General features: G+C 40.4%; 1 protein-coding gene and 1 long non-coding RNA gene across 7 annotated transcripts in view; one reads left to right on the top strand and one right to left on the bottom strand.

Annotated features, from left to right (window-relative positions):
- DYM (dymeclin) overlaps nucleotides 1-24,513 on the top strand; it is a 343,179-nt gene that overhangs the window by 166,970 nt on the left and 151,696 nt on the right. The window lies entirely within an intron of this gene.
- Nucleotides 1-24,513, bottom strand: part of LOC111096838 — a 38,575-nt gene that overhangs the window by 160 nt on the left and 13,902 nt on the right. Inside the window, exons 3-5 of the long non-coding RNA XR_005362724.1 lie at nucleotides 19,931-20,018; nucleotides 9,953-10,173; nucleotides 5,514-5,585 (exon numbers count right to left, since the gene is read on the bottom strand). This is a non-coding gene — a long non-coding RNA (uncharacterized LOC111096838). The remainder of the gene's footprint in view (nucleotides 1-5,513; nucleotides 5,586-9,952; nucleotides 10,174-19,930; nucleotides 20,019-24,513) is intronic.

Raw genomic sequence — 24,513 nt, forward strand, 5'->3', positions numbered from 1 at the left:
GAAAAATAGTTGAGGAAATGTCTGGTGTCACCTCCTCCTCCTGTAAAGCTTCTTCCACCAGTTTCCCACCCCTCTGTTAGGTTTTACCTTAGACTGGTAATGGCCCACCTCCCACCGTGTCACACACGGCCCCCTCGTCCCCCATAGCTCCTGGGCCTTTTCACTTTAGACCTAGCTGCTGCTAACATTCACGTCATGTTTCCCTATTCACATTTCCAAAGAGGAAGAAGAACCTAGTTGGCCTGTTTACCGCTTCATAGAAGTCCTGGGCCACGGTCAGTTTTGGGGGCTAGGAGGGGGTTCAAGGGGCCAGGAAAGGAGAAAGCTACTTGTTGGAAGACGTGGCTTCTCCCAGAGGTGGATGTGGGAGAGAGCGGACTTAAGTGTCGTGACCTGACCAGTGTAGGTGTTTGTGGCACAGGTGCCTTGCCTGAGGTGGAAAGTCTTGTTGCTTGAGCAGAGTAGTTATTACTGGAAATAAAAGACTTGTGCTGTATTACTTTGCATTGCTCTATAGAGAGCATCTCTCAGTAAGCACACTGTGGACTCTTAAGTACTTAGTGACTGGTTCTTAGAAGGTGGGCTGGCAGCTGAGATTTTAAGCTTAGTTCTGACAGCCATTGTTCTGAGACTCCATGTAAGTTGATTCATGTCAGGCTGCATTTTGCACATACCTGCTGCTGCTTGGAGCTAGGGAAGTTGATGACAGTGCAGAGTGTCGAAGTTTTCTGGTCTTTCAGTCCTCTTGACAATAAAATAATTTAAAACATAGGTTGCATTTTTTTTTAAAGATTTTATTTATTTATTCATGAGACACACAGAGAGACACAGGCAGAGGGAGAAACAGGCACCATGCAGGGAGCCCGATGTGGGACTCGATCTCGGGGCCCCAGGATCAGGCCCTGGGCTGAAGGCAGGGCTAAACCACTGAGCTACCCGGGCTGCCCAGATTACATTTTTAATTAGGACTTTTTAATAGCAGTACAGAGGAATTTTTTCTTGTATAATTTGAGAATTTAAAAATTCTTTAACCCGTGATTTATGCTCCCCCCCCCCCTTTTTTTTTTTACTATTTACAGCCAGCAGTAATGAATGTAGACTCTTGTAAATTCCCCTCCTTCTCTTCGTCTGACCAACCCCATGCTGTCAGGCTCTGTAAGCTTCCTTGTTCTGCTCTGCATCTGTAACAGTAGACATGGTAGTCACCCAGCATTTTTCTGAAGTCTGCAAAACGAGGTTGGTTATTTAACTCTGAATGGTTAGCTCTTCTATTTTGGACAAGTAAAGATCTTTCAGAATAGCCCATGGAATCAAAGATAAATAGACAATTTGTTTTTAATAATACTTGCTGGTATTACCTTACTGCATCAGGCCTCCTCATTTCTCTCCTCACTTCTGTCCCTCCTGAATTAAGTTTTCACGGGTTGATGTTTCCTTCTGAACCAAGTAATACATTGAACCAAAAACACACAAGAAAATATTAAGAAACAAAACAGTCGGGAATCCCTGGGTGGCTTAGCAGTTTGGCGCCTGCCGTCGGCCCAGGGCGTGATCCTGGAGTCCCGGGATCGAGTCTCACATCGGGCTCCCTGCATGGAGCCTGCTTCTCCCTCTGCCTGTGTCTCTGCCTCTCTCTGTGTCCTTCATGAATAAATAAATAAAATCTTTAAAAAAAAAAAAAAACACAGTCTATTGTTGGGATGAATTTTATATTACACAACATAAAATATTCAAATATATGGTAACATACTGTTATTTCTCTTGGTTATGAGATTTCGGGAATACTGTCTTACTTTTAAAATAAAGTCTATTTGGGGATCCCTGGGTGGCTCAGTGGTTTAGTGCTTGCCTTTGGCCCAGGGTGTAATCCTGGAGACCTGGGATCAAGTCCCCCATCAGGCTCCCTACATGGAGCCTGCTTCTCCCTCCCTCCCTCCCTCTCTCTCTCTCTCTTTCTCTGTGTGTGTGTGTGTGTGTGTGTGTGTGTGTGTCTCATGAATAAATAAATAAAATCTTAAAAAAAAAAAAAGAACTTTTAAAAATAAAATAAAGTCCTTTTGGGGACATCTGGGGGGCTCAGTCTTTTAAGCTTCTGCCTTCAGCTCAGGTCCTGATCCTGGGGTCCTGGGATTGAGCCACGAATTGGGCTCCCTGCTCAGTGGAGAGCCTGCTTCACCCTGTCCTTTTGCCCCTCCCCCTGCTCATGTTCTCTCTCTCTCTCTCTCTCTCTTGCTCACTCTCTTTCTCTCAATAAGATCTTAAAATAAGATCCATTTAATGATAAATTCATACCTATCACTTTCAGTATCTCACCATTTGTTTCTTTTTTTTGTTGTAATTAAGACTAGTAAAAGTCTGGAGGCTTATATGGTTTAGGGTATTGGTGCTACACAGCTGGTAAGTGTGTCCAGATCAGAGGCCAGTGTGCCTTCTACTGCACAGAGCAAGACCAGAGGAGCATTGCTTCTGAAGATAACTCACCTGCTGTGGGATCACGTATCCAAGCTACTGGGGATTTTCTTAGACAGGTGGTTCTCTGCCATCTAAGGTGACCAAGCCCTTGTTGATCATTCCATTTGCCACTTTCACCTTTCATTTCAACTTCCTTCCAGTAATACAGCTAAATAGAATTACAGGTACAATGACTGTAGGAGGTCTTTTTTCTTTTCTTTCCTTCTTAAATTAGCTAGTTGAGGAGGGTATGGCTCTGTTGACATACTGCGGTATATGGTGTGTGGATATTATCCAGGGAGATGAACATGGAAGAGAGGACAAGAACTGTATATCTTTCTGCTTGTAACTTTAATATTTTTCTTCCACCTAATCCTTGCCATTAGAATTTATTTTTAATTCAGTAAGTACTTACCAGGCCTTTGCTTTGTGTCTACCACTGCCAAAGTTCTCTGAGATATTTTATGTTTTAATTTCAGACTAATGCTGTTCTTTGAATATAGAAATTGTGTTAGTTACACTCATGTTGGTTTTATTTTTTTTAATTCTAATTCAGTTTCCATCCATATCATTATCTGATATCATTGTAGTTAGAAAATTATTTCTGTAGGGTAGGAATTGCATGATACTAGGGTTATAGGAAATAGTTTTGTTCTGAAATCCTGGTGAGTTCTGTTTTCCATCTCTAATGTATGTACGCTTTGTGTGAGTGTTGAGAGTTATCAGTGGCTTGCCACGTCTTTCAACAGCTCTCTTTTTTTCTATTGCAGTGTTAGAATATTCTTCGAAATCATTTTAACCTAAAAATAAATGTGGATAACATCTCTACAAAAACATTTCTTGCTCTCTGTTAATATTCCTGGATTCTGATTCTTTGCCCAAAGAATCATCACATCGCCTGTATTTCCCAAATATTTCACTAAACGAAAACTTCACTGAATATAGAGAGTTCTTAAGAATATGTTTTATTTTAGATTGGTAGGAGGTCTGAGCAATGGTTTTGTACTGTAAGTACTTCTATTAAACTTACATGATTTATTTTAAAAAGATAGAATTAACTAGTTCTTGCCTAATACCTAGGCAATAAAGAACTTCCAGCTTCTCCATTGCTTTAGACTTTTCCGATCCTTGTTTGATCTTGGCATGACAGTAGCCAAGAAAGGAAGGAAAAATGTTTTGCCTTGAAAATCTGGCTTCCTGCACTTCCTACAGTTAGTGGTACTTTGAAGGTAACTAATTTTTTGGGGAAAATCTGACATGGTTTGCTTTTTTAGTTTAGCCCTTTCTTAAGAAGTTACATTGAGAGCACTTGGCTCGCAGTTAAAAAGGTTTCCAATAGAAAATTTCTAACACTTCAGAGATTGCTAGTATTTTACAATAAGAGTGTCTCAGTAGACTTGATGGGACATGTGAAAACTTCATAATTGGTTTAATTTCAGTTTAGACTGCTGGCATATTCAAAATATCAGCCTTTAAAGTAGCAGACCATACCTTTATCTGATAAATTTTTATTATAAGTACATACTTTTATGAAAAGAATTGTCACATGGGAAATTAAATATTAAAATGCATAGAGTTTTATAGAATGCTGTGGCCATTTTGTAGAGGTAATAGGGAGGGTTCATACTTTGTCCTTTAGCCATGAATTGTTAAGCCCCTATTCCTATCAGCTATAAAAGATCTGAGATTTTTACCCAGTTTACAAGCTAACAAATTAGATTCCACAGTTTCATGGATCCTGGTAGAAACTCAGTATTCTTGGGTAAGAGATAGAGCACAGCCTACTAACCACAGCAGTAGGAGGAACCAGAATATCATTTTCTTCTGTGGCTCCCTAGGCCTACTGAGCAACCTGACAAAGGTCAGGTGACATCTACACATGAGTGTGTTGCATTACAGAGCAGGGACCCTGAGCTTGGGAAACCCCAATCTTTTATTATAGGCTTCAAGAAAACTTGCCCAGTGTTTGCATGGAGACATCTTTAATGTATTTGATAGCAAACAAACTGCCCTCTACTCTAGAGGCAGACACTTGCTCCACCTTCCATATCTGGTCATGCTGCAGACATCTGTGAAAAGATAGTCCAGAGCACAAGGCCATCAATGCCTCTGCTTTCAAGATGTGCAGAAACCTGAGAGACCCATGGGAAATTATGATCCTACAGTCTTTACCTAGTTATGCCTTTCTGTTACCAGTTGGAAAAACCACTGTGGCATTAAAGTAGCTAGTTGATACTACCTTGGGTCTCATGTGTCACTTGCTAATGCATTGGATTTATGTATCTTAGAAGAAGTACTAAAGGAGTGCCTGGCCTCACCCATCTCAACTTTGTCATGTGTCATAATGAATCCCTGGTCAGATGTCAGTGTTGTTAGCACAACCCTGAAAGCATTGTTTTCAAGTGGCTTTGACATCAGCAGGATATCTTGATATTAAACACAAATCACAAAATTTTAGGTTTGGAAAGATCTTTGAAGAACATCGAGACTAGTTTGCACATTTTACACATAGAAATACTGAATCCTAGGTTTCCTGTGTGAGGAGTCTAAGTGAACATTGTGGCAGAGGCGACTGTAGAAAGCATGTCTCCCAGCTCCTTGCCTGGTATTCTTCCCAGAACAAGAGAGAAAAGGCTTGCATGAAGGCTCACGTATTCTCTCTCCTTTTTTTTTTTTTTAATGATAGGCACACAGTGAGAGAGAGAGGCAGAGACACAGGCAGAGGGAGAAGCAGGCTCCATGCACCGGGAGCCCGACGTGGGACTCGATCCCAGGTCTCCATGATCGCGCCCTGGGCCAAAGGCAGGCGCTAAACCGCTGCGCCACCCAGGGATCCCTCTCCTTTTTTTTTTTTTAAGCCATAACTGTGATTGATACCTAATATGTTACAAAATGCTAAGGCCAGATAAGAGAGAGTGATTCAGAAAGAATTTTGCTTTTGATGAATTGCACAGGCTTCACCGACTTTTAGTAAAAAAAGAACCTTTTCCCAAAGAAATAAGGGTTGTGTTCAGAGGAGAAACAGGAGTAAACAAAAGTTTCAGAGATTGAGAATGACTCACATGTCCATTGGAAGTGCTTGCAGAATCCGATGGAACAGGGATGGGGCTGCATGAGGGAGGAGGGACTGCCTCCTGGAAGGGAGGAAAAGAGAGGTGAGCCAAGGTAGCCTCTGGGAAGGTAGAGAAATACTCCCTGTTGCCAACACTGACAAATACTTAGAGCAGTCACAGTTGTTCATTTGTTTGGTACACCTCGGTTTCCTCTTCTACAAGTGGGCATATCTTCCCAGAGCTGTCTGGAGGAATAAATGAATTATTGTATGTGAAGCACTTTATGAATAGCAGTCACCTCATGCTTCATCTTCCTGGTTAAAAGACAGCAGCAGATACTATTCCTGGTGGGGCTCAGTAGTAGGTATTTGATAAATTCTCATGCTTTAAAAATTGTATTAAAATGGTTAAAATCTCCTGGTGGTAAGTCAGGTAGAAACAGCATGCCATATGGACTACCACTTTTTGGTTTTTGTACAGTTGGTATCTGCCATATGGCACATACTGGGGCCTATACAGTGTTATTTTGCTATCTGATGGTATGGGTGTTGCTATTTCCATTTTACAGTGAAGAAACAATCTCAGAGAAGTAATTTATCTAAGATCACCTTACCGACAGTGACAATGTTGGGATTTAAACCTTCATGTGTCCTCCATCTATAATACTGTACTCCCTTCCACTGCCAAGTGCTGGTTATAAATGAAGTTTTAAACTAAAAGCATATGAATAATCTGTATACGAGACATTTATTATATCCTTCCTTGGGAGAGTTGCTTTCAACTTTTCTAAGCGTGTGATCTCCTTGTTGTTTTTAAGAAGCCATTGACAATCTTTTAGTAGCTGCTGAGAAGATTTGAGGGTGAACTGTGGGGTCTCAGACATCTCATGTCGTCTCGCAGGCTTCGTCATCTGGGGTTCTGTGAGAGTCTCCCTGTTGAGAGCTAGATAAGTGACAGTTTTCCCCAACGATGGCACATAGCCAAACCTATCTAAACACCTAGAGAGGAGTTAATTGATGAAAAATTATATTTTCTTAAGAACCCTGTTTGAAAGAGAGGTGACTGAGCTGGGTGGCTCAGCGGTTTAGCACTGCCTTCAGTCCAGGGCGTGATCCTGGAGACCCGGGATTGAGTCCCATGTCGGGCTCCCTGCATGGAGCCTGCTTCTCCCTCTGCCTGTGTCTCTGCCCTTCTCTCTCTCTCTCTCTTTCTCTCTCTCTCAAATAAAATTAAAATAAAATAAAATAAAATAAAATATTTTAAAAAAAGAAAGAAAGATCTGAGGGGTTTGAGGACCACAAAGTAGGACAAACATCTGTAGGAACCCGATATGACATTGCTGTTAGTGCAGTTTTTCCATCTAAAATGTGCCTATTTTCTTACCTCTATTAGTCAAACATGAAGATCATGTTGAAATATAAGAACATTGTACATTATTTACTTAACATAGTAATGGTACCTTAATATATCATTCCAAATTTCTCACTTAGAATCACTCAGTCACTGAGCTTTTAAACATACCCTGGTTCTGCACAGACTATTTTATAACACGATTATGATTGTTTTAATATAAGGGTGGGTATTTGGGGATCATTTAATCATTTATCAGATTTGTTCTATATGTCTGCCACGTGTCCAGTATTGCCGGTCACTGGCAACTCATGTGATGCACCACACTGTCCTGCCCAGTGTGATGGAGCTGAAATTGAAATCTACATATGACCTTAGCTCAGAAGTGTTCTATCATCTCTGTGGCAGACCTGGCATTGGCAAGTACTAGAAAGAAGAAACCGGTGTCAACCACATTAAACTCAGATTCTCTATTAAGAAAGAGTGCAGTGTCCACTGTGTAGAGCTTCCATCACCTTCTTTCTTGGATCACACCAATGCAGAGGTTCTCAAGGTGTGGTCCACAGACCACACAGGTTCCCTGGGGTCTAAGCTATTTCTACAATAAGGTGTCATTTGGCATTTCCACTGTGCTGACATTTTGAATGAGTATCGTCAAAGCAAAGTAGGGGTAAAACATAAGTCAGGACGATGGCACTGAATTGTTATCAGTACTCCTTGTATTTTCTACAACCACACACTTGTAGTGAAAAGGGGGAAAAGCCACTTTTACTGAATGTCCTTGATGACATAGTAAAAACGATTAGTTGTGATAAAGCTTGACCTTTGGATACAGGTCTTTGAGATATTTTGTGTGATAGATCTGGTTCAAATAAAGCACTTCTCCGAGATCGAATCCCACATCGGGCTCCTGGTGTGTGGAGCCTGCTTCTCCCTCTGCCTGTGTCTCTGCCTCTCTCTCTTTCTCTCTGTGTGACTATCATAAATAAATAAAAATTAAAAAAAAAAAACAAATAAAGCACTTCTACATATTGAGCTGTAGTGATTGTCTTGGGAAAGCACACGTATGATTGTATTGTGAACTAAGCTAGTCACTTTTTTTTTTAAGATTTTATTTATTTATTCTTGGGAGAGGGAGAGGGAGTCAGAGACACAGGCAGAGGGAGAAGCAGGCTCCATGCAGGAAGCCCAACGTGGGACTCCATCCTGGGTCTCCAGGATCACGCCCTGGGCTGAAGGTGGCACTAAACCACTGAGCCACCTGGGCTGCCCAACTAGTCACTTCTTGGATGAGATTACCATTTTTATGTTAAAAGAATGAGTGACATCTGTGGTTATTTAGGGTTGGCAGACATTTTTGTAAAAATGAATAAAATGAGCCTGTCACTTCAGAGAAAACAACTGTTAGTGTTGGTTGCCAATGATAAAATTGGAACTTACAGGCAAAAATTAGAATTTTAAAAAACTCATATTGGCAACATAGGTTTGACAGCTTCCCAATTATTAAAGACTTTTTTTGATAAGATTGAAGATGATGATAAGTATGGGAATTTGGGTTGTTTTGTGATGAAATGTATCAACATTTGTAAGATCTGTATAACTCAGCAAATCAATATTTTTCAAATGACCAAAGCATGAAGTCGCAAAATGCAGCATGAGTGAAAAGATTCATTGAAAGTACAAAATAGACCAATGGATCTTGATGCAAAAGACTCAAAGTCATCTTTTACTGTTTATGCTCCTGTATTTTAACTAATCTTTGAGAAACTACCACTTGAATCCTATTGTTTCTAAGCAGAATATCTATAATTTTCTGGAAAGGACATTAAAATAGTCCTCCCTTTTCTAAGTACATGTATTATAAGGCTGCATTTTCTTAATATGCTTCAAATAAAACAAGATTGACTTAAGCAGGAATGAGGATCTGTTTTCTCTTAAGCCAGACAGAAAAAAAGATTTTGCAGAAGTAGAAAATAATGTTACTCTTCAGACATTTTGTTTTGTTTTCAAAAGGAGTTTTTTTTATTAAATTTTATGTTAACATGTAATAGGTTAATTACTAGATTTAAATTATTTTTTATATTTCTCATTTTTATTTTTACTGTGTTTATAGGTATAACCTTCACACAAAAAGTTTTTTTGGTCCTTGATAATTTTTTAGGAGTCTAAAGGGGCTCTGAGGTGTTGTGCCCAAGATCGCGAATCCGAGAAACCACCAAGGAGCCGACACCGATGCAAACATATGAGGGTTTATTTACAAGCTCGAGCTCGGGTCCAAGTGTCCCAAGCAGGGACTTGGACCCCAAGACTAAGAGGCTTAGCAACTTTATAGGGGCCAGTGGCCAATGGGATACGCAGAGAGTTGCACAGTCATGCTGGTCCGGACCCTCGCAGGTGGCCGATTGAGTTACATTTTACCCTAAAGTATCCATTTGAGCTGGCCTATCACTGAGCCGATTTTCGATTAGGGTGTGCCCTGGTCTTGACTAGGGTGGGGCAGTGCCCTAAGCAGGTCGGCACAAGGCGAGTACAGCACAAAATGGAGTCAGTCCTGCTCTGCTTGTCCAGGGGTAGGGGATTTTTGTTAAATTTCCTGGGTCTCACAGAGGTAAGGCTAATACCCTTTCAGAGGATGGGGCAGAGATAGTGAATATGAACACATCTGTATTACAGAGTTCATTGTATATACTTTTGAATATCTACTATTTCTGAATTAATTATACCCTTACTTCCTTCCATCAGTATAATCAATAGTTAGCTACATTTGTATTATTCATGCTTCCATTTAATAAATAATTATTGAGACCATAGTTATCAAGGGGTTAGAAGGGAAAGGGGATACACAGAATATATAAATCATGTTTATTCCCCGTAAGAGGGCAAGGTTTCTTTCTTTAAAAGTCATAACCTGGGAATGTTACTGTACTAAATTGTCCTAGAAGTTTGTTGCTCATCTTGTTTGGATGTGGCTATAAAATATGTTCTGGTTGTTTATGGCTGTGTAACAAACCCACCCCAAAACTTACTGCTTAAAACAATGATTTCTCATTATGTCTCACAGTGCTTGTGGATTGATTACTTAGCTGTGTGATACTCACTTGGAGTTTCTTACATGTTTGCAGTTAGCAGCTGGGTTGGATGTCCAGTGTAGCCCAGTCTCATGACTGGCAATTGATGCCAGCTGTTAGCTGGAAGGTCTATTGAGATGTTGACTAGAGCTTCTCATTCTTTTCCATGGGACCTGGCTGTGAAGCTTGGTCTTCTCACAAGTTTCCAAGAGGAAACATCCCATAGATATCAAATCACTGTTAACATATACCTAAAAGTAATAGAATATTTATGTCAACTATAATTAAATTAAAAAAAAAAAAAGAAAGAAAGAAAGGAAGGAAGGAAGGGTCCTAAGAATGACAAGAACCGACCTAGCTCACCTATCCCAGAAAATTACTTTGACTACATTTTGTCTGTCAAGAGCAGGTTGCAGGGCCAGCCCGGATTCAAAGGGAGGCGACCACCAAAGGACAGAAACACTGAGAGGCTTGGTTCTTTTGCAGCCAGCCGCTGTCTTTGGACACTGCCTGTCATGGGACTGTCATAAATTATTCCCCGGTGTAGCTGGGAAAATGAATGACTACTTTCATTCTTAAATTCTGGGCTTAAGATCAATGTCTGGATTTCTATTCATAATAGAAAATTTAGCTGAATGTATTCAGATGTTATCTTTGCATTTTTTGTTTGTTTGCTTAATCTACATTTGCCATAGAAGCTCTCTCCCTTGATTATTGCCTGTATTCAGTTTCTTTTGTTCAGACGGAAATGCCCACTTTCCAGTGACGGTGTCTTTACTTACAATGGGTGAACAGAGTTCCTGCCCTGTGAGCGCTGGAGTTGCTACACTTGTTGGTCACAGAGTGCTTGACACTGGCCTGATCTTCCCTTAGGGCTGAGGAAATGCAGAGCTGTGTTACCCTGTGGCAGTGTGACTGACTGCATGTTCACTCTGACAGTGGCAACCCCAGAAGTTCCAGAAAGGGAGGTTAAGGGGCAACGTTAAATCTGGGGGATGGAAATCAGAGGTTGTGTGGAAGTAGCATTTATACAGCAGTTATACCATCTGCAATTTGATTATGTGTTTGCTGTGGTCTGAGATCAGGCTGCAGGAAATTTCTTGGGGTCGGGGGGGATCCTTTAGCTAAAGCTCCCCTTGGTGGTGCTGTTGTGCTATAAACGTTGAAAGAATTTCTTTCTTTTTTTTTTTTTTTTTTGGTGCCCCCCCCCCCCTTTTTTTTTCTTTTTTGGCAAATGTTTTATTGGACACCTGGGGTGCACCAGGCCTTGTGCTAGGCAGAGAGGAACTAAAAGGACACAGTTACTGTCCACATAGTCTAAACCTGGTTATTCACTTCCCTGACATTTTCTCAAAAGATGAAAAATACTACCTAATTGAATTTAAGCCAGGCCCATGGCTGCCTCTAGACTCCCTGTAGGTACTAATTAGTTTGCCTAATAAAGATCACATGCTCTCAAAACTTAGGGTTTTTAAAGTTATATGAAAGGGAGTCTGATGGTCCTTAAATATATTTTAAAATACTGTTTCACTCTAATAAGAAAACTGCAATTTAAAAGCTTCCCTGAGATGACACTTTCCACCTTTTGGTTTAGAAAAATCTGCCTGTGCAGTTATATCCAGACACTCTCCAACTGTGTCTGTACAACCATGTGGCAGTGTCTATCCAAATTCCAAATATGTTACTCCTTGACTCAACAGTCATAGCCTGTATTTGTGCAAAATGATAGCGTACAAGTTTATTTGGGCAGTATTTTTTTCATAATAGTGAGAGGTTAGAAGCAACTCAGGTATCCATCCATAGAGACTTATTTAAATAAATGTGACACAGTGGACAGTGTGCAGCTACAGAACAAAGTAAGGGGACCTATAGAAGGCTCTCTGAGACACGTGAAGAAAGTGTATGTGTAGTATGTGAATAGAAGTCGGGATAAATAATACATATTCTTATTTACATGGAAAACATCTGGAAGGATACACAAGAAACTGATTAAAATGTTATGGGGTGAGAGCAAAGCAAAACTTTTCACTGCCTGTGTTTCTCTTCTTTTACCACGTGAGTGCCAGTGGGACAGGAATCTTTGTCCTCACGAATGTATCTCAAGTACCTATTAACAATGCCTGGCACACAAGATGTGTAGAATAAAGGATTATGCAAAAATAATAAAGTTAAGAAACAAAAGCAGTACAGACTCAGGGAGCCTGGATGGCTGTGGCTAAGCCCTTTAAGTGTCCGACTCTTGACCTCAGCTGAGGTTTTGCTCTCAGAATCATGAGTTCAAGCCCCGCGTTGGGCATGGAGCCTCCCTCGCCTCTCCACTAAAAAAGGCAATACAGACTCATTACAAAAATACAGGCAAGCTTGAAGACAACCATGGTTTCTACTTCTGTGTAATCCTTAGACTAATGCCTTAGTCTAAAACACTCCAGATAATTTTCTATTCATACATATGTATATGTTTTAAAAAAACAGGCTATAGCGTGTATATATAGTTTTATAAGCATCTTTGTACTGTATCACCTGCGGTGGGAAAGAGTTTTATAACATGGCTTTGAACTATCATTGATTTATCCAACAAAATAAATAATGCCATGTATTTGGACATTTAAGTTTTGCACATACATACACAGCTCTGGAAAGAAAATTCTTGTGCATGAGAGTATATGAAAGTGGGCAGTAGTATACACTAGAGTAAGACCCATCTCTGCCTCTTGCTAGCTGTGTGATCTTGGGCAAGTTAAATAAAATGTGCAAAATAATAGTTCCTATTTTGTAGCGTTATTATGAGTATTCAGTAAAAAGGAGGAAACCGATAGAACAATGTTTAGCATATTTAAGTATTAGCGAACCCTCCTTTTCTCCAAACAGAGCTTGGGGAAAATGGTAGACTTGATTCTGAGTGAGCATTACCATTCCTTATTCCGGAGCCTCAGAAACCCCTCAGGAGCATTTGTTTGCAGTTTGTCCCTTTGGGTACTGCCCCCTGCAGTGATCCCTGGGCTCACAAGCAGAAGACTCTTTAGGGATAATTTGTGTGATGACATTTAGTAGGAGGATATCCTGAGTGAGCCCTGCAGGAGACTTCTCTGCAAGGAGGCAGATCTTGTGCGCCTGCTCTTGAATCTCAGGTGTGGCTTGTGTTTCATTAAGTAGCAGGGAAAATTGTTTGTGCTGCTTCTTAGGGAGAGCAAACAGGGTCAGACGGCTGACTGCTGATGCCTCCGTTCCCCCTTGCTATGTGATAAAACGAGGAGAAGACCTGATGGGACCCATCTGACACCACTGGGTGGGCGTGGTGGGTACAGCCGCTCATCCACTGTCTCAGAGGCCCGGCCTCTGTCCTTGTTTTTGGGGCAGTCAAGCCACCTTTTCCCACCTACTGACCCTATCATTTTTAAAAGGTTTTATTTTCACTTCTTATTCATTGTTAATTAGTTCTTAGAATCCATTTCTGTTTCCCTTCTTCAGTGTCACTATTTATAAAGCAATTTCATCCTTGCACATACTGGTTTTCTTAAAGTTGGGCATACTTGATCAAATTGAAGTAGTTCTAAAATACAACATGACTGAGAATGACTGTTTATTTCTTTTCATTTACGTATTAATAGATATTTCACAGGCACCTCCCCTCACAAAAAGGGAGAACTGAAGTCCTTTCTTATTTGATGTTAAAAGGCTTTAATTTTAAGGCTATCCAAAAGCAACACCTGAAATGTGAATAAAACATTTCCAGAACAAAACCAAAACTGTTTAAATTATCAAATACTTGACACAAGTGTTGCATTCCTTCTATGTCTAGAAATCAAATGTTTCATGTTAAAATGAAGATGGAATTAGCTTAAACAAATGTTATTTGCAGAAGTCTTTGCTTCCTTTGGAAGAAAAAAGGTGGTGTGAGGATTTTATAGTATTGTTTTTATATTGCAATCATGAAATGGAGTATTTTGTAATAATTGATAGATTTTAGGCATTTTTTAAGGCCTTACCAGTTTTTTTCTTTCACAGTGACATGTAGTGCTTGCTTGAAATTGTGCCTTTCATTCCTTCCAAACCATTTGCATCTATTTTGCTGATGTATACTGACCTTATTGTATCCAGTAAGTAATTACTAATCCTGACTGGTCTAGACACTGGTAGTGATGCAAACTTGTGCCATTTTTTTCAAGACTTTCTTAGAATTGGATCACATGCTAAGTGTTATGTAATACACAGTCTCCCTGTTGCAACTGAAAAAGTGAAAATGGTCTTTTAAAAAGCTGTTGTTATGACATATATATGTATATGAAGTATTCCCAGCTTGAAACAGCATTTCACTTTTGCCTCTGTTATTCTTCAGATGTGGGTAATGCTACTTCGCTATGTTAAAAGGGTTTCATCAAGTGTATCCGTCAAATTTAGGTTCAACTGTGAATCACTGAGAAAAACTGACAATACTAGTAGTTTAAAGAAAGCATTTTATTTTTCTCCCAGTAGAAGTCCAAGTTGATGGAGCCTCTGCTCCAGCAAGTACTGGTTTTCTTCAGCTGCTAAAACAAATCCTCACCAGCTAAACTACCTAAAGCAAAATACATGTATTATCCCGTAGTTCTGTAGGTCAGAAGTCTGATGTGGCTTAGCTCGTGTCTGCTGCAGGTTTCACAAGGCTGAAATCAAGTTGTTGGCCCTGCTGGGCTAGCATCAGAAGGCTCTGGGAAGAATCTCCTTCTAGATTCCAGGTTGTTGGCAGAATTCAGTTCCTTGTGATGGTAGAAAGCATCACAAGGTCCCCTTTACCTTTCTGGCACTCAGCTAGGGGCTTCTCTGAGCTTCTAGAAGCCGCTTTCTGGTCCTCACACACGGGTTCCTACATCAGTGGCACATCCAGTGATTCTCATGCTTGGAATCCCTCTGATTTATCCATTTGCCACCTCTGGCTCTGGCCAGAGAGAGTTCCTGTGCTGTAAAGGGTTCATATGATTAGATTGTCCACATATGGATAGTTCAAGATTATGTCTCTATTTTGAGATCTGTAGTCTTAATTACATCTGCCAATTCCCTTTTGCCTTGTATAGCTCCTTGTTTCCAGGGATTAGGGCACGGACATCTTTGGGGAAATCCCTTCCAATATGCCTCCACCATCCTTAGGGTCTGACCTTGGTTATTACTGTCCTGTTCAGCATCTGAGTTCAAGCCACAGGATAAGAGGAGGGGACAAAAAGTAAAAGAGCAAGACAAGGCACAAGCTGACTCTTCAGGAAGATGCCCAGAAGCTGCCATGAGAAATACTTATACCTGGTAAGCCCAAACTTCATCATGTGACCACAGTTAGCAGTGGAAGCTGAGAAATGTAGTTTTTTTTTTTTTTTTTTTTTAAGATTTTATTTATTTATTCATGAGAGAGAGAGAGAAAGAGGCAGAGACACAGGCAGAGGGAGAAGCAGGCTCCATGCAGAGAGCCTGATGTGGGACTCGATCCCGGGTCTCCAGGATCACGACCTGGACTGAAGGTGGTGCTAAACCGCTGAGCCACCCGGGCTGCCCCGAAATGTAGTTTTTATTCATCCCAGCATGTGCTCGCTGAAAGTCTGTTAGTGGAGAAATGGATTATGGGAAGACAGACAGCAGCTCCTCCGCCACCATGTGCATTTTTTCTAGTCACTGGAAAACAAGAAAGTAGAGGGGATGACAGTAGTACAACCACCAGACTGCAGGGAGTGGGCCAGCATGGCTTTCTGGCAAGGTAGAAGACCCACAGGGGCAGGCTGCAGAGAAATCCCTGGAGATGCAGTATTGTTCAACCTGAAGAACATCTAGCCTTGGTTTATTTTTCTACTCTTGCATACCTGCACAGTGTTTTTACAGAGTGAATTTTAGTAAATATTTTTTGAATGAATAAAAACGTTGCTACTCATGTGACATTTGGAGTAGGATGAACAATTTTGTAAAGCTAAGTGTATTTTTTTTTTTTAATCCAACCGTTTATGTTAAAGTCTGTTGTTGGGTGTTAAAGTTGAATTCCAGCTAGAAACACAATATATAACCAGTTCATCCATTTTTGCATTATACAGGTCCTTACTTCCTCCAACATCTAAGTATCTTTTCTACTGAAAGAAAAAGTGAAAATATAGTTTAGGAATAATTTCTGTTTTAATCCAGTAGAACTTCTGTGTGGCCAACTGTAGTATAAGGCAGAGAGTGAAGAGTTGTACAAAGTGCCGTAGGTACCTAGAATGAAGGGGTAGTTCTAACCTAGGACAATTTTAATCAAGACCTTAAAGAATGAATAACATCTCAACAGGTAAAGGTGGGGGAAAGCAAAATCCCACATGTAACTAAATCATCTTTGGCTGGCAAGGGAGAAGAATTTGGGGAAGTATATGGAACTGCCTGTTACTAGAAAATTTTTTATTTTTTGTCAGTGAACGTTTGCTTCTGAAGTTTTCCGCTCTGCGCCCCCCATTACCTTTCCTGTTAGGATTCACATCAGGCACAGGTGCTGTCAGTTTCTGTTGCAGGCCACCCTCTTCAAGACGGACTTGTCAGTATTGCAGCCTGTAGACTTCGCATGAAGTTCTCTTGGTAACCTTTCAGTTCGTCCAGCTGTGTTAGGACAGTGTGGGGCATTTGAGCAGCTGCATGTGTCATTAGAATTGACTCGAGGAACCAGACATACTGGGTCTGCCCGCCCTGCTCGATGGTGCCAAGTGGGCATGCAACGCAGAGAACCAGAAGGGAGCGGTAGCTCACGTAGAACATGTAGCACTGGCCTGTGGTTTGGCTTCACTGGGGAGAGGGCTGAGATGGCCACGGCCAGTCAGCGCTGGCTACGCAGCCTTGGAGGTGTCAGAGGAGAGATGGATAGGAAATTAAGTAAGGTCCACCTACATCTATCATCATGCGGTGACAGTTTTGCACTTGGTGTTCCCTTGGTGGTAGCAACAGGAGCAGCCGGGGCTCCCAGGGCCCCTACTGCTCCCAGAGCACTTTCCTCTGCCAGGATCTCTTTTACATATTCCATTTTCACGTCCAATAGCATGTGAAGAAAGGGCGCCATTGCTTTAAACATGCGTGTACATCCTTATCAACATGCCTAAATACCTCGGGAAAATTAGAAGACACTTCTCTAAAAGTTGGAATAATGAGGTTGATCTTAAAGCTGTCAACTTCTCAAAAGGTGATGTATTATTCTTTTTTTTTTTTAAAGATTTATTTTATTTATTCATGAGAGACACAGAGAGAGAGAGGCAGAGAGACACAGGCAGAGGGAGAAGCAGGCTCCATGCAGTGAGACTGGGACTCGATCCCGGGTCTCCAGGATCACACCCTGGGCTGAAGGCAGCGCCAAACTGCTGAGCCACCCAGGCTGCCCTGATGTATTATTCTTAAGGTATTTTATCCAACTACAAGATGGACATTGTACAGGAGAATAATAGTATTCTAGTGTCATGAGTGAAGTCGTTTTTTTTTTTTTTAAAATCATAGTAGGTCCATTGGATTTCCTAAACACTGCATTTTCTTATAGATTTGTAATGTGGAAACATGTTACGTTTTATTGATTTTTACATATAGCTTGAGTTTTTTTTTAATTGGTTCTATTATTTATTCTCTCTTGTTCTCTGTCTTCTGTAGAGTTTTATCTGTTAACAGATAGAATGTAGATTCTTATAGAAAAAGTCTGTTTTATTAATTATAAGGCATATGTCTCAGGCTACCAACAAAGTATACTGAGTGTTTTGAATTAAATATTTAGTATTTCATTGACTATTTCCTCTGACTTCCATTAAGACCTCTAAAATAATTCTTCTCTAATAAGCCTTTTGTTTGTTTGGAGCCAATACACAGATTGATGTGGAGAGAACCATTGTTGTAGTGCATCGGGTATGGTAAGCTGTTCTCGATAACCTATCTAACTTGAGTGTAGTTCATTTTTGGTGAGATGTTAAGTTTCTTTTTTTTTTTTTTTTAATTTTTTATTTATTTATGATAGTCACACAGAGAGGGAGAGAGGCAGAGACATAGGCAGAGGGAGAAGCAGGCTCCATGCACTGGGAGCCCGATGTGGGATTCGATCCCGGGTCTCCAGGATCACGCCCTGGGCCAAAGGCAGGCGCCAAACCGCTGCGCCACCCAGGGATCCCGAGATGTTAAGTTTCTGTCATTGCAGGAAACACTTGGTTTTGTTCCCAGATGTGTGATAGTGGTGCTGTTTTGAGACTAGAAAGAAACTTTTGATGATGACATGGAATAAGAAACTTTAAAAGTGTGCAGAGATAATAAAGGGCATGGTATTAAAGGTTTTTACTAAGACACATGGTCTGCTTGATCAGGGTGTATAGGGCTGAGCCTGGGAGATGTAATCTAATTTTCTTCTTCCCTTGAATGCAGTTGGTATGTTTGACTAGCACAGGCTAATGCTTCATCACAGGTGATCGTTGTTACTATTTCTTTAGGACAGTTAAATAATCTGTTCTGGACAGTTAAATCTGTTATGTCATACACAGTAAATTTCCCCTTGCGCACAGTTCTTTGAGTTGACAAATATCGTTGTGTATCTGCCGCCATGAGATGAAGAAAAGATTCTTCTCCCCAGAAACTCCCTGTGTAGTTGTGTGGTCACACTCTGCCAGCAACCTGAGCCCCATTCTGTTCCTGTAGTTCTTTCTTTTCCAGAGTGTCCTGTAAACGAAATCGTACAGAATGTAGTCTTTTGAGTGTAGAGGTTTATCCATGTTGTTGAATGGCTCCTTATTTATTTATTTTTTTTAAACTGAGGAGTAGTCCACTATAAGGATACCCCAGTTTATCTCTTTATCAGTTGAAAGATGTTTGGCCTGTTTTCTTTTTGAGACAGTTATGAGGAAGCTGCTATAAATATTTGTGTAGAAAATTTGGAGGAATATAAATTTTCATTTCTGTTGGATACATGCCTAGGAATAATGTTTTTGGGTGAATGGTACATGTATGGTTAAGTGTATAAGAAACTGCCAGTCTTTTCCAAAGTGACGGTGCTATTTTGTGTTCCTACTAGCAATGTGTGCAGGATCCAGTTACTTCACATCTTCACCAACAATTAGTATTATCTTTTTTTGTAAAAGCCATCCTAAAAGATATGTAATCATATCTCATTTGTTTGTTTGTTTGTTTGGTATCATTTAAATTTTTAATTTTAATTCCAGTATAGTTAACATACAGTGTCATACTAGTTTCAGGTTTGCAGTATAGTGATTGAACACTTCTATATGTCATCCAGTGCTCATCATGATAGGTACCCTCCTTGATCCCCATCACCTGTTGCCCCCTCCCCACACCGAGAATTCTTTATCTATTACAAGTCCTTTTACAAAAAAAAAAAAAAAGTCCTTTTACAGGTGTGTGTTTTGTAAAGCTGTGTCTATCATTCATGGCTTGTCTTGTCTTTTAACATCTTTCAAAGAGCAGGAATTTTTGATTTTGATAAAGTCCAAATATTCAGTTTTGTTTTGTTTTTTACAAATATGCTTCTAGAATCTACTTAAGATCTCTTCTGCCTAACCAAGGGCCACAAAAGGTTTCTCCTTTGTTTTCTTCTAAGAAGTTTTATAGTTTCAGGTCTAAGCAATTAAGTCTGTAATTCACTTTGAGTTAATTTTTGTCTATGGTACACGGTATGAATCAATGTTCATATTTTTGCATTCAAATATATCATTAGTCCAGTAGCATTTATCAAAAAGACTGCCCTTTCTCCGTTGAATCTGGCAACGCACTAGCAGTTGATTTTCTTTTTTTAAGGAATTTATGGAGATGAATCTCACCAACAATGCCCTTCGTTTTTATTTTTTATTTTTATTTTTTTTAACAATACCCTTCTTATTTACCACCTGTAACAATTAATAACGGGTAAAAAGAGAAATTTAATTAAAAAATAATAAAATTATCAAACGTTTGAACTCTGTGCCCCCTTTTTTGAGAGGTTGACCTAATCATTATATGTACAGGGACGTCATGAAGCATTTCCCTCTTTTTGCACCTTTGAAGCTTCATTGTTCTAACCTGAAGGAGACATGAGCATCCTGTCCCTTCCCCTTGCCATTCTCCAGATTTCTGCTCTGGTGGTGGTCTGTCTTGAGATGATTACCATCTGAAACACAGAAGCCACAACTGCAAATTATTAGAGCCACATTTTTACCTTTATAAATCAATTTAATGTTGAAATGATAGATTATAAGCATCAAAGCATTTTTTAAGTGAAAAATTATGCTGAAAGCAGCCAGCATCACTCGGATTTAAAAGAAGTCAGCACCTATACACAGTTGACGTGTGAAGGAAAAATTGCTCTCCTTTCTGGAGGATGAAGTTTGTGCAGCAGATTTTGAACATACCTCATGTGTAATTCTGGCCACTTTTAGAAAAGATAAGGCCCTTTCTTCCTTTATTTATGTGGTTCTAAGTTACATTACATGTTCTTGGAATATATGGAAGGACTTTACAAAGACATCAACAAGACTTAGAATCTGTGGCTTGAATCTGAAGGTGAGAGTTTGAGAAATTTTTTTTTAAAGATTTTATTTATTTATTTATTCATGAAAGACAGAGAGAGAGAGAGGCAGAGACACAGGCAGAGAGAGAAACAGGCTCCATGCAGGGAGCCTGATGGTGGGACTTGATCCCGGGACTTCAGGGTCACGCCCCGGGCCGGAGGCAGGCACAAAACTGCTGAGCCACCGAGGGATCCCCTGGGAACCTTTTGTTGAAAAAACCTGCTTCTGTTTCTCCTCTGTTCTAATACTGATCCTCGTGAGTATCACCAGGTCAGAGATGATTTTGTTTCTTTGTCCTGTTCATCTCTCGGGTCTTAGCCTAGGTGTCATGTCCTCTGAGATCCTTTTTTTCCTAGCTCCCCACTGAGGTTTGGGTCTCCCATTCACCCCACCTGCTGCCATATCCCCGCGGCATCTAACACGATGTTGTGCTGTAATTAATGGACTCTCCTTCTCCTTCTCTGCTCTGTAGACTAGATGTTTATTGGGTTGCTGTGTAGGAACACAAATAATAGGCAGGTGAACAAACGCAGTAGGGGCTTTGAGATCAGTGAAAATGAAGACCGGATGGGTGAAGTGACAGTGGAGCCTCTTAAATTGGCAGGTCAGGAGGTCATCTTTAGGGTCTAAGGGAACTTGGAGTCAGTTTGTTTCTAATGATGAGGTCATTGTTTCTTTTGCAGTATAAATGAGAGTGGATTCAGAGTTAACCCTGAAACACCTGTTCAGTGCTCTCTCCTGCCCGTGTGCTTTCTGGAGTAGGGAGAAAGAAAGAGCCGGGAGGGCCTGCTCTTTGGAGGCCGAACGTAGGGGCGCTGCGAGGGGGTTGCAGCTGCTGGTATCCTGGTGGCAGGAAGTGCTTGGGAACTGCTGGATGACCTGTTCTTTTTCTTCCAAGACCTCCATTTTAAGCGATGATGACATTGAAGCGCTCACGCACGGAAGGCCTGCTGCTCCCACCTCCACTGCTAAGCCCGTGTCTCCTTGTCACCTAGTCCGCTCCCCTCGGCCCACAGGGAAGGGGTTGTGATGGCTGTACCTCGTTATCTCCATGTCATTTCCAACAGAATGGATATATCTTCCTCACTGTATTCGTTTCCTGGAGCTGCTGTAACAAATGGCTGCAAACCGGGAGCTCAAAATAACAGAAACTTATTGTCTCACAGTCCTGGGGGGTAGACGTCCCAAATCAGAATGTCAGCAGGACCATGCTTCCCCTGAGACCTCTAGGGATGAACACTTCCTTTCCTCACTAGCTTCCAGTGTTTGCTGGCAAACTTTGACATCCTTGGCATGCATTACTCAGTCTCTGCTTCCTTTGTCACATGGCCTTCTCCTTGCCTTGTGTTTCTGTTATTTCTAGTAAGGACGCCAGTCATATTGAATCAAGTGCCTACCCTGCTCCAGAATAACCTCTTAACTAAGTATGTCTAACAACCTCATCTCTAAATAAGGCGAGGCTCTGAGGTAGTGGGGGTTCGGACTCCCACATGTCTGTTGGCATGATACAGTTCAACCCATGATACCTACTTAACATTTTTATCCTCATACTTAATTCTTTAGAGTTCATTGTACTGTCTTCTGTTCCTGTTCTTCCACCTCTCATTGTTTGAGATTTATTATTTTGCCAATTAGTAAATATATGCAGTCGTGATGGGTCTTAGGTAGTTTCTTATCATTTAATTTTTATATGTTGACTATACAAAAATGTATGTATGAAGATATCTTGAATCTTCAGCTAGAGATAAACTGCCTGATGGGTGACACTGATTAATTTTCTTATAGATTACATATTAAGTAGAGATGAGAAGAGTCAAAGAACGAATTGTTAATTCAGATACTGGATAAACAACACTGATGTCCCTCCCACAATATACAGGTCTTCTTCGTACCCTCTCTTTTCCTTCTGTGAATAGTCACCAAAAAAGCACTTGGCCTGTTTTGTTTGTTCTACAATAAAATACCCCCCTTCTTTCTTGATTTCTTTTATCCCATCTTGCCCATTTCCTGTATCCAGCAGTTACAATTTCATCTTAAAAAAGATATGAAGCCTTTCTAAGGCATCTCATGCTCAAGGTTGGCAGATTTTTGCTAATTTTGATCCAAAATAATGTGATTCACATAATGAATAAAGTGATAGCTAATAAGGTCTTCAGAACTATTTCAGAATGGCTGTTCCAGTTCTCTGTTCCATGGAAAGAAAATAAGTTTCTGGTTGGTTAGGAGGTAGAGGTGATTAAGACAATTGGATCTTTTGCATTTCTGAAAAGTGGAAAAATCATTAATTTCTTTTAAGATTTAAAAACAAAAAATTAACATTGGCAGTTTAGAGAAACAGACCTTAGAGAAGCATTATTTTGTAAGTTCCTATTCCCAGTGATTTATAGGCCTTTATTCACTCCTAAGGAAGGATGTAATTTTACCTTTATGGTTATGACTCTCCTAGCCCAGCCTGAAGTGTGATTGTCAGTGTGACATAAATACATAAAAACTTCCCCAAACAAGGTAACTTGTGGACCATTGGATATGGAACATTAATTTTTGTCAGTTTTTCTCTAGTGAATTAATAAATACTGTGCTTTCTTAATACCAGCCACTGTGCTAGGTGCTAGGGAAAGAAAAATAAAAATCCAGATTTTCCCTCAAAGAGGTTATGGTTGAAAGGGGAGACAGATATAAAGACAGTTGTAAATGCATTTTGTTAAGCTGTATATTGGCAGTAAGTGCAAGGTACAATGGGAATCTAGGAGAGACAGCACTAGATGTGCCTGGGGCAATCAGGGAAAGCCTCAACAGGGTTGCACTTAAGAGAATGAAGGAGCAGGGGGTTGCTGGAAGGACAAAGAGATGGAGTGAGCATCTTCAGGTAGTGCAAAGACCTAGAGGCAAAAGAAGACATGACCTGTCCTCTGCCCCAGGAAGAGGTGTCCATCAGTAACTGTGGCAGTCAGGCTAGTACTGCTGTTGGGCTGACGAGCACTTGAGCTAGTGACACCAATACCAGGCTTTTCATCTCCACCCACGCACGCCAGTGAGCTTCAATTCCATGATTACCACATTCCTGTAACAGACGGCACCCGTAATCCTTGCTGCCAGCTCACAGATGTGGGTTTAGTGTGTGTCACCACACCCATGTGGGTGAAAGGGTGAGGAGTGTGGATATTTTAGTGTACATCTATGACCATAGCTGAAAAACAACTCTGAGATGGGCTCCTGATTTTGAGTTATTTAGTATAACTTCTATATAAGAAGACTTGTCCAGATTTTTAATGACCTTAATAGTTTTTCAACTCTTCTGATTGTAGAGCACTTTATCTTGTGTATATTTTTTTCTGCTCTGCTATAGAAAGGATGTGACATAAATATTTAATCAGTCTCAGCAGAATTGGGCTTTTTTTCATGGCTCCAGATATCTAACTCCACTGATCTAATACTTGCGGCATGTATACTGAAGAATCGAGACTCAGATTGTTCAGAATTTTACAAAGGCTATAAATCCTTTCCTGCCTTTTTGTCAAGAGGGAGTTTATAAAATATAATGACTTTAGAAGTGAGCAAGCTTTTTGATGGTCATAAAGCGTGCTAAATATGCAATTTTATAGCTATTTATTTGTGAACCCAGTCTTTCCATTACATTCTTAGTGTTTATACCCCAGATTACTCAGTGTAGACATGTGTGTGGACTGAGAAACACTTTTGAGTCTAGTACATAGTCATCATCAATATCCCCCAAAGTCCAGATTTTTAAAAACACGTCTCTTAATTTTTCCAAATGATGTATGAAGATAATTTTTAACTTTCAGGCTGAGTTCTGTGTCTCTTATAGCTAATTCTAAAATGAGCATGTGCTTCCCCCCACCTTCAATCAACTCTACCCCCAATGGAACCAGTTTGGCATCTGTGGGAGTCGTCATTTTAATGAGTGTCCTGTCAATCCCCGATTATCCTTGGCACAAGAAGGAGCATAATAACATACTGAAATGCTTCTTTTAAAATATAAACTGTAAACAAATCCAATTGAGAAATTCCTATCAGGTAAATTTTTCTTCCTTATAAAATGTCCATCCATGTTCCTCTCCTCCTAACTCTAAGGTC

The sequence above is a fragment of the Canis lupus genome, chromosome 7, assembly GCF_011100685.1.
Source record: "Canis lupus familiaris isolate Mischka breed German Shepherd chromosome 7, alternate assembly UU_Cfam_GSD_1.0, whole genome shotgun sequence".
Lineage (NCBI taxonomy): Eukaryota > Metazoa > Chordata > Mammalia > Carnivora > Canidae > Canis > Canis lupus.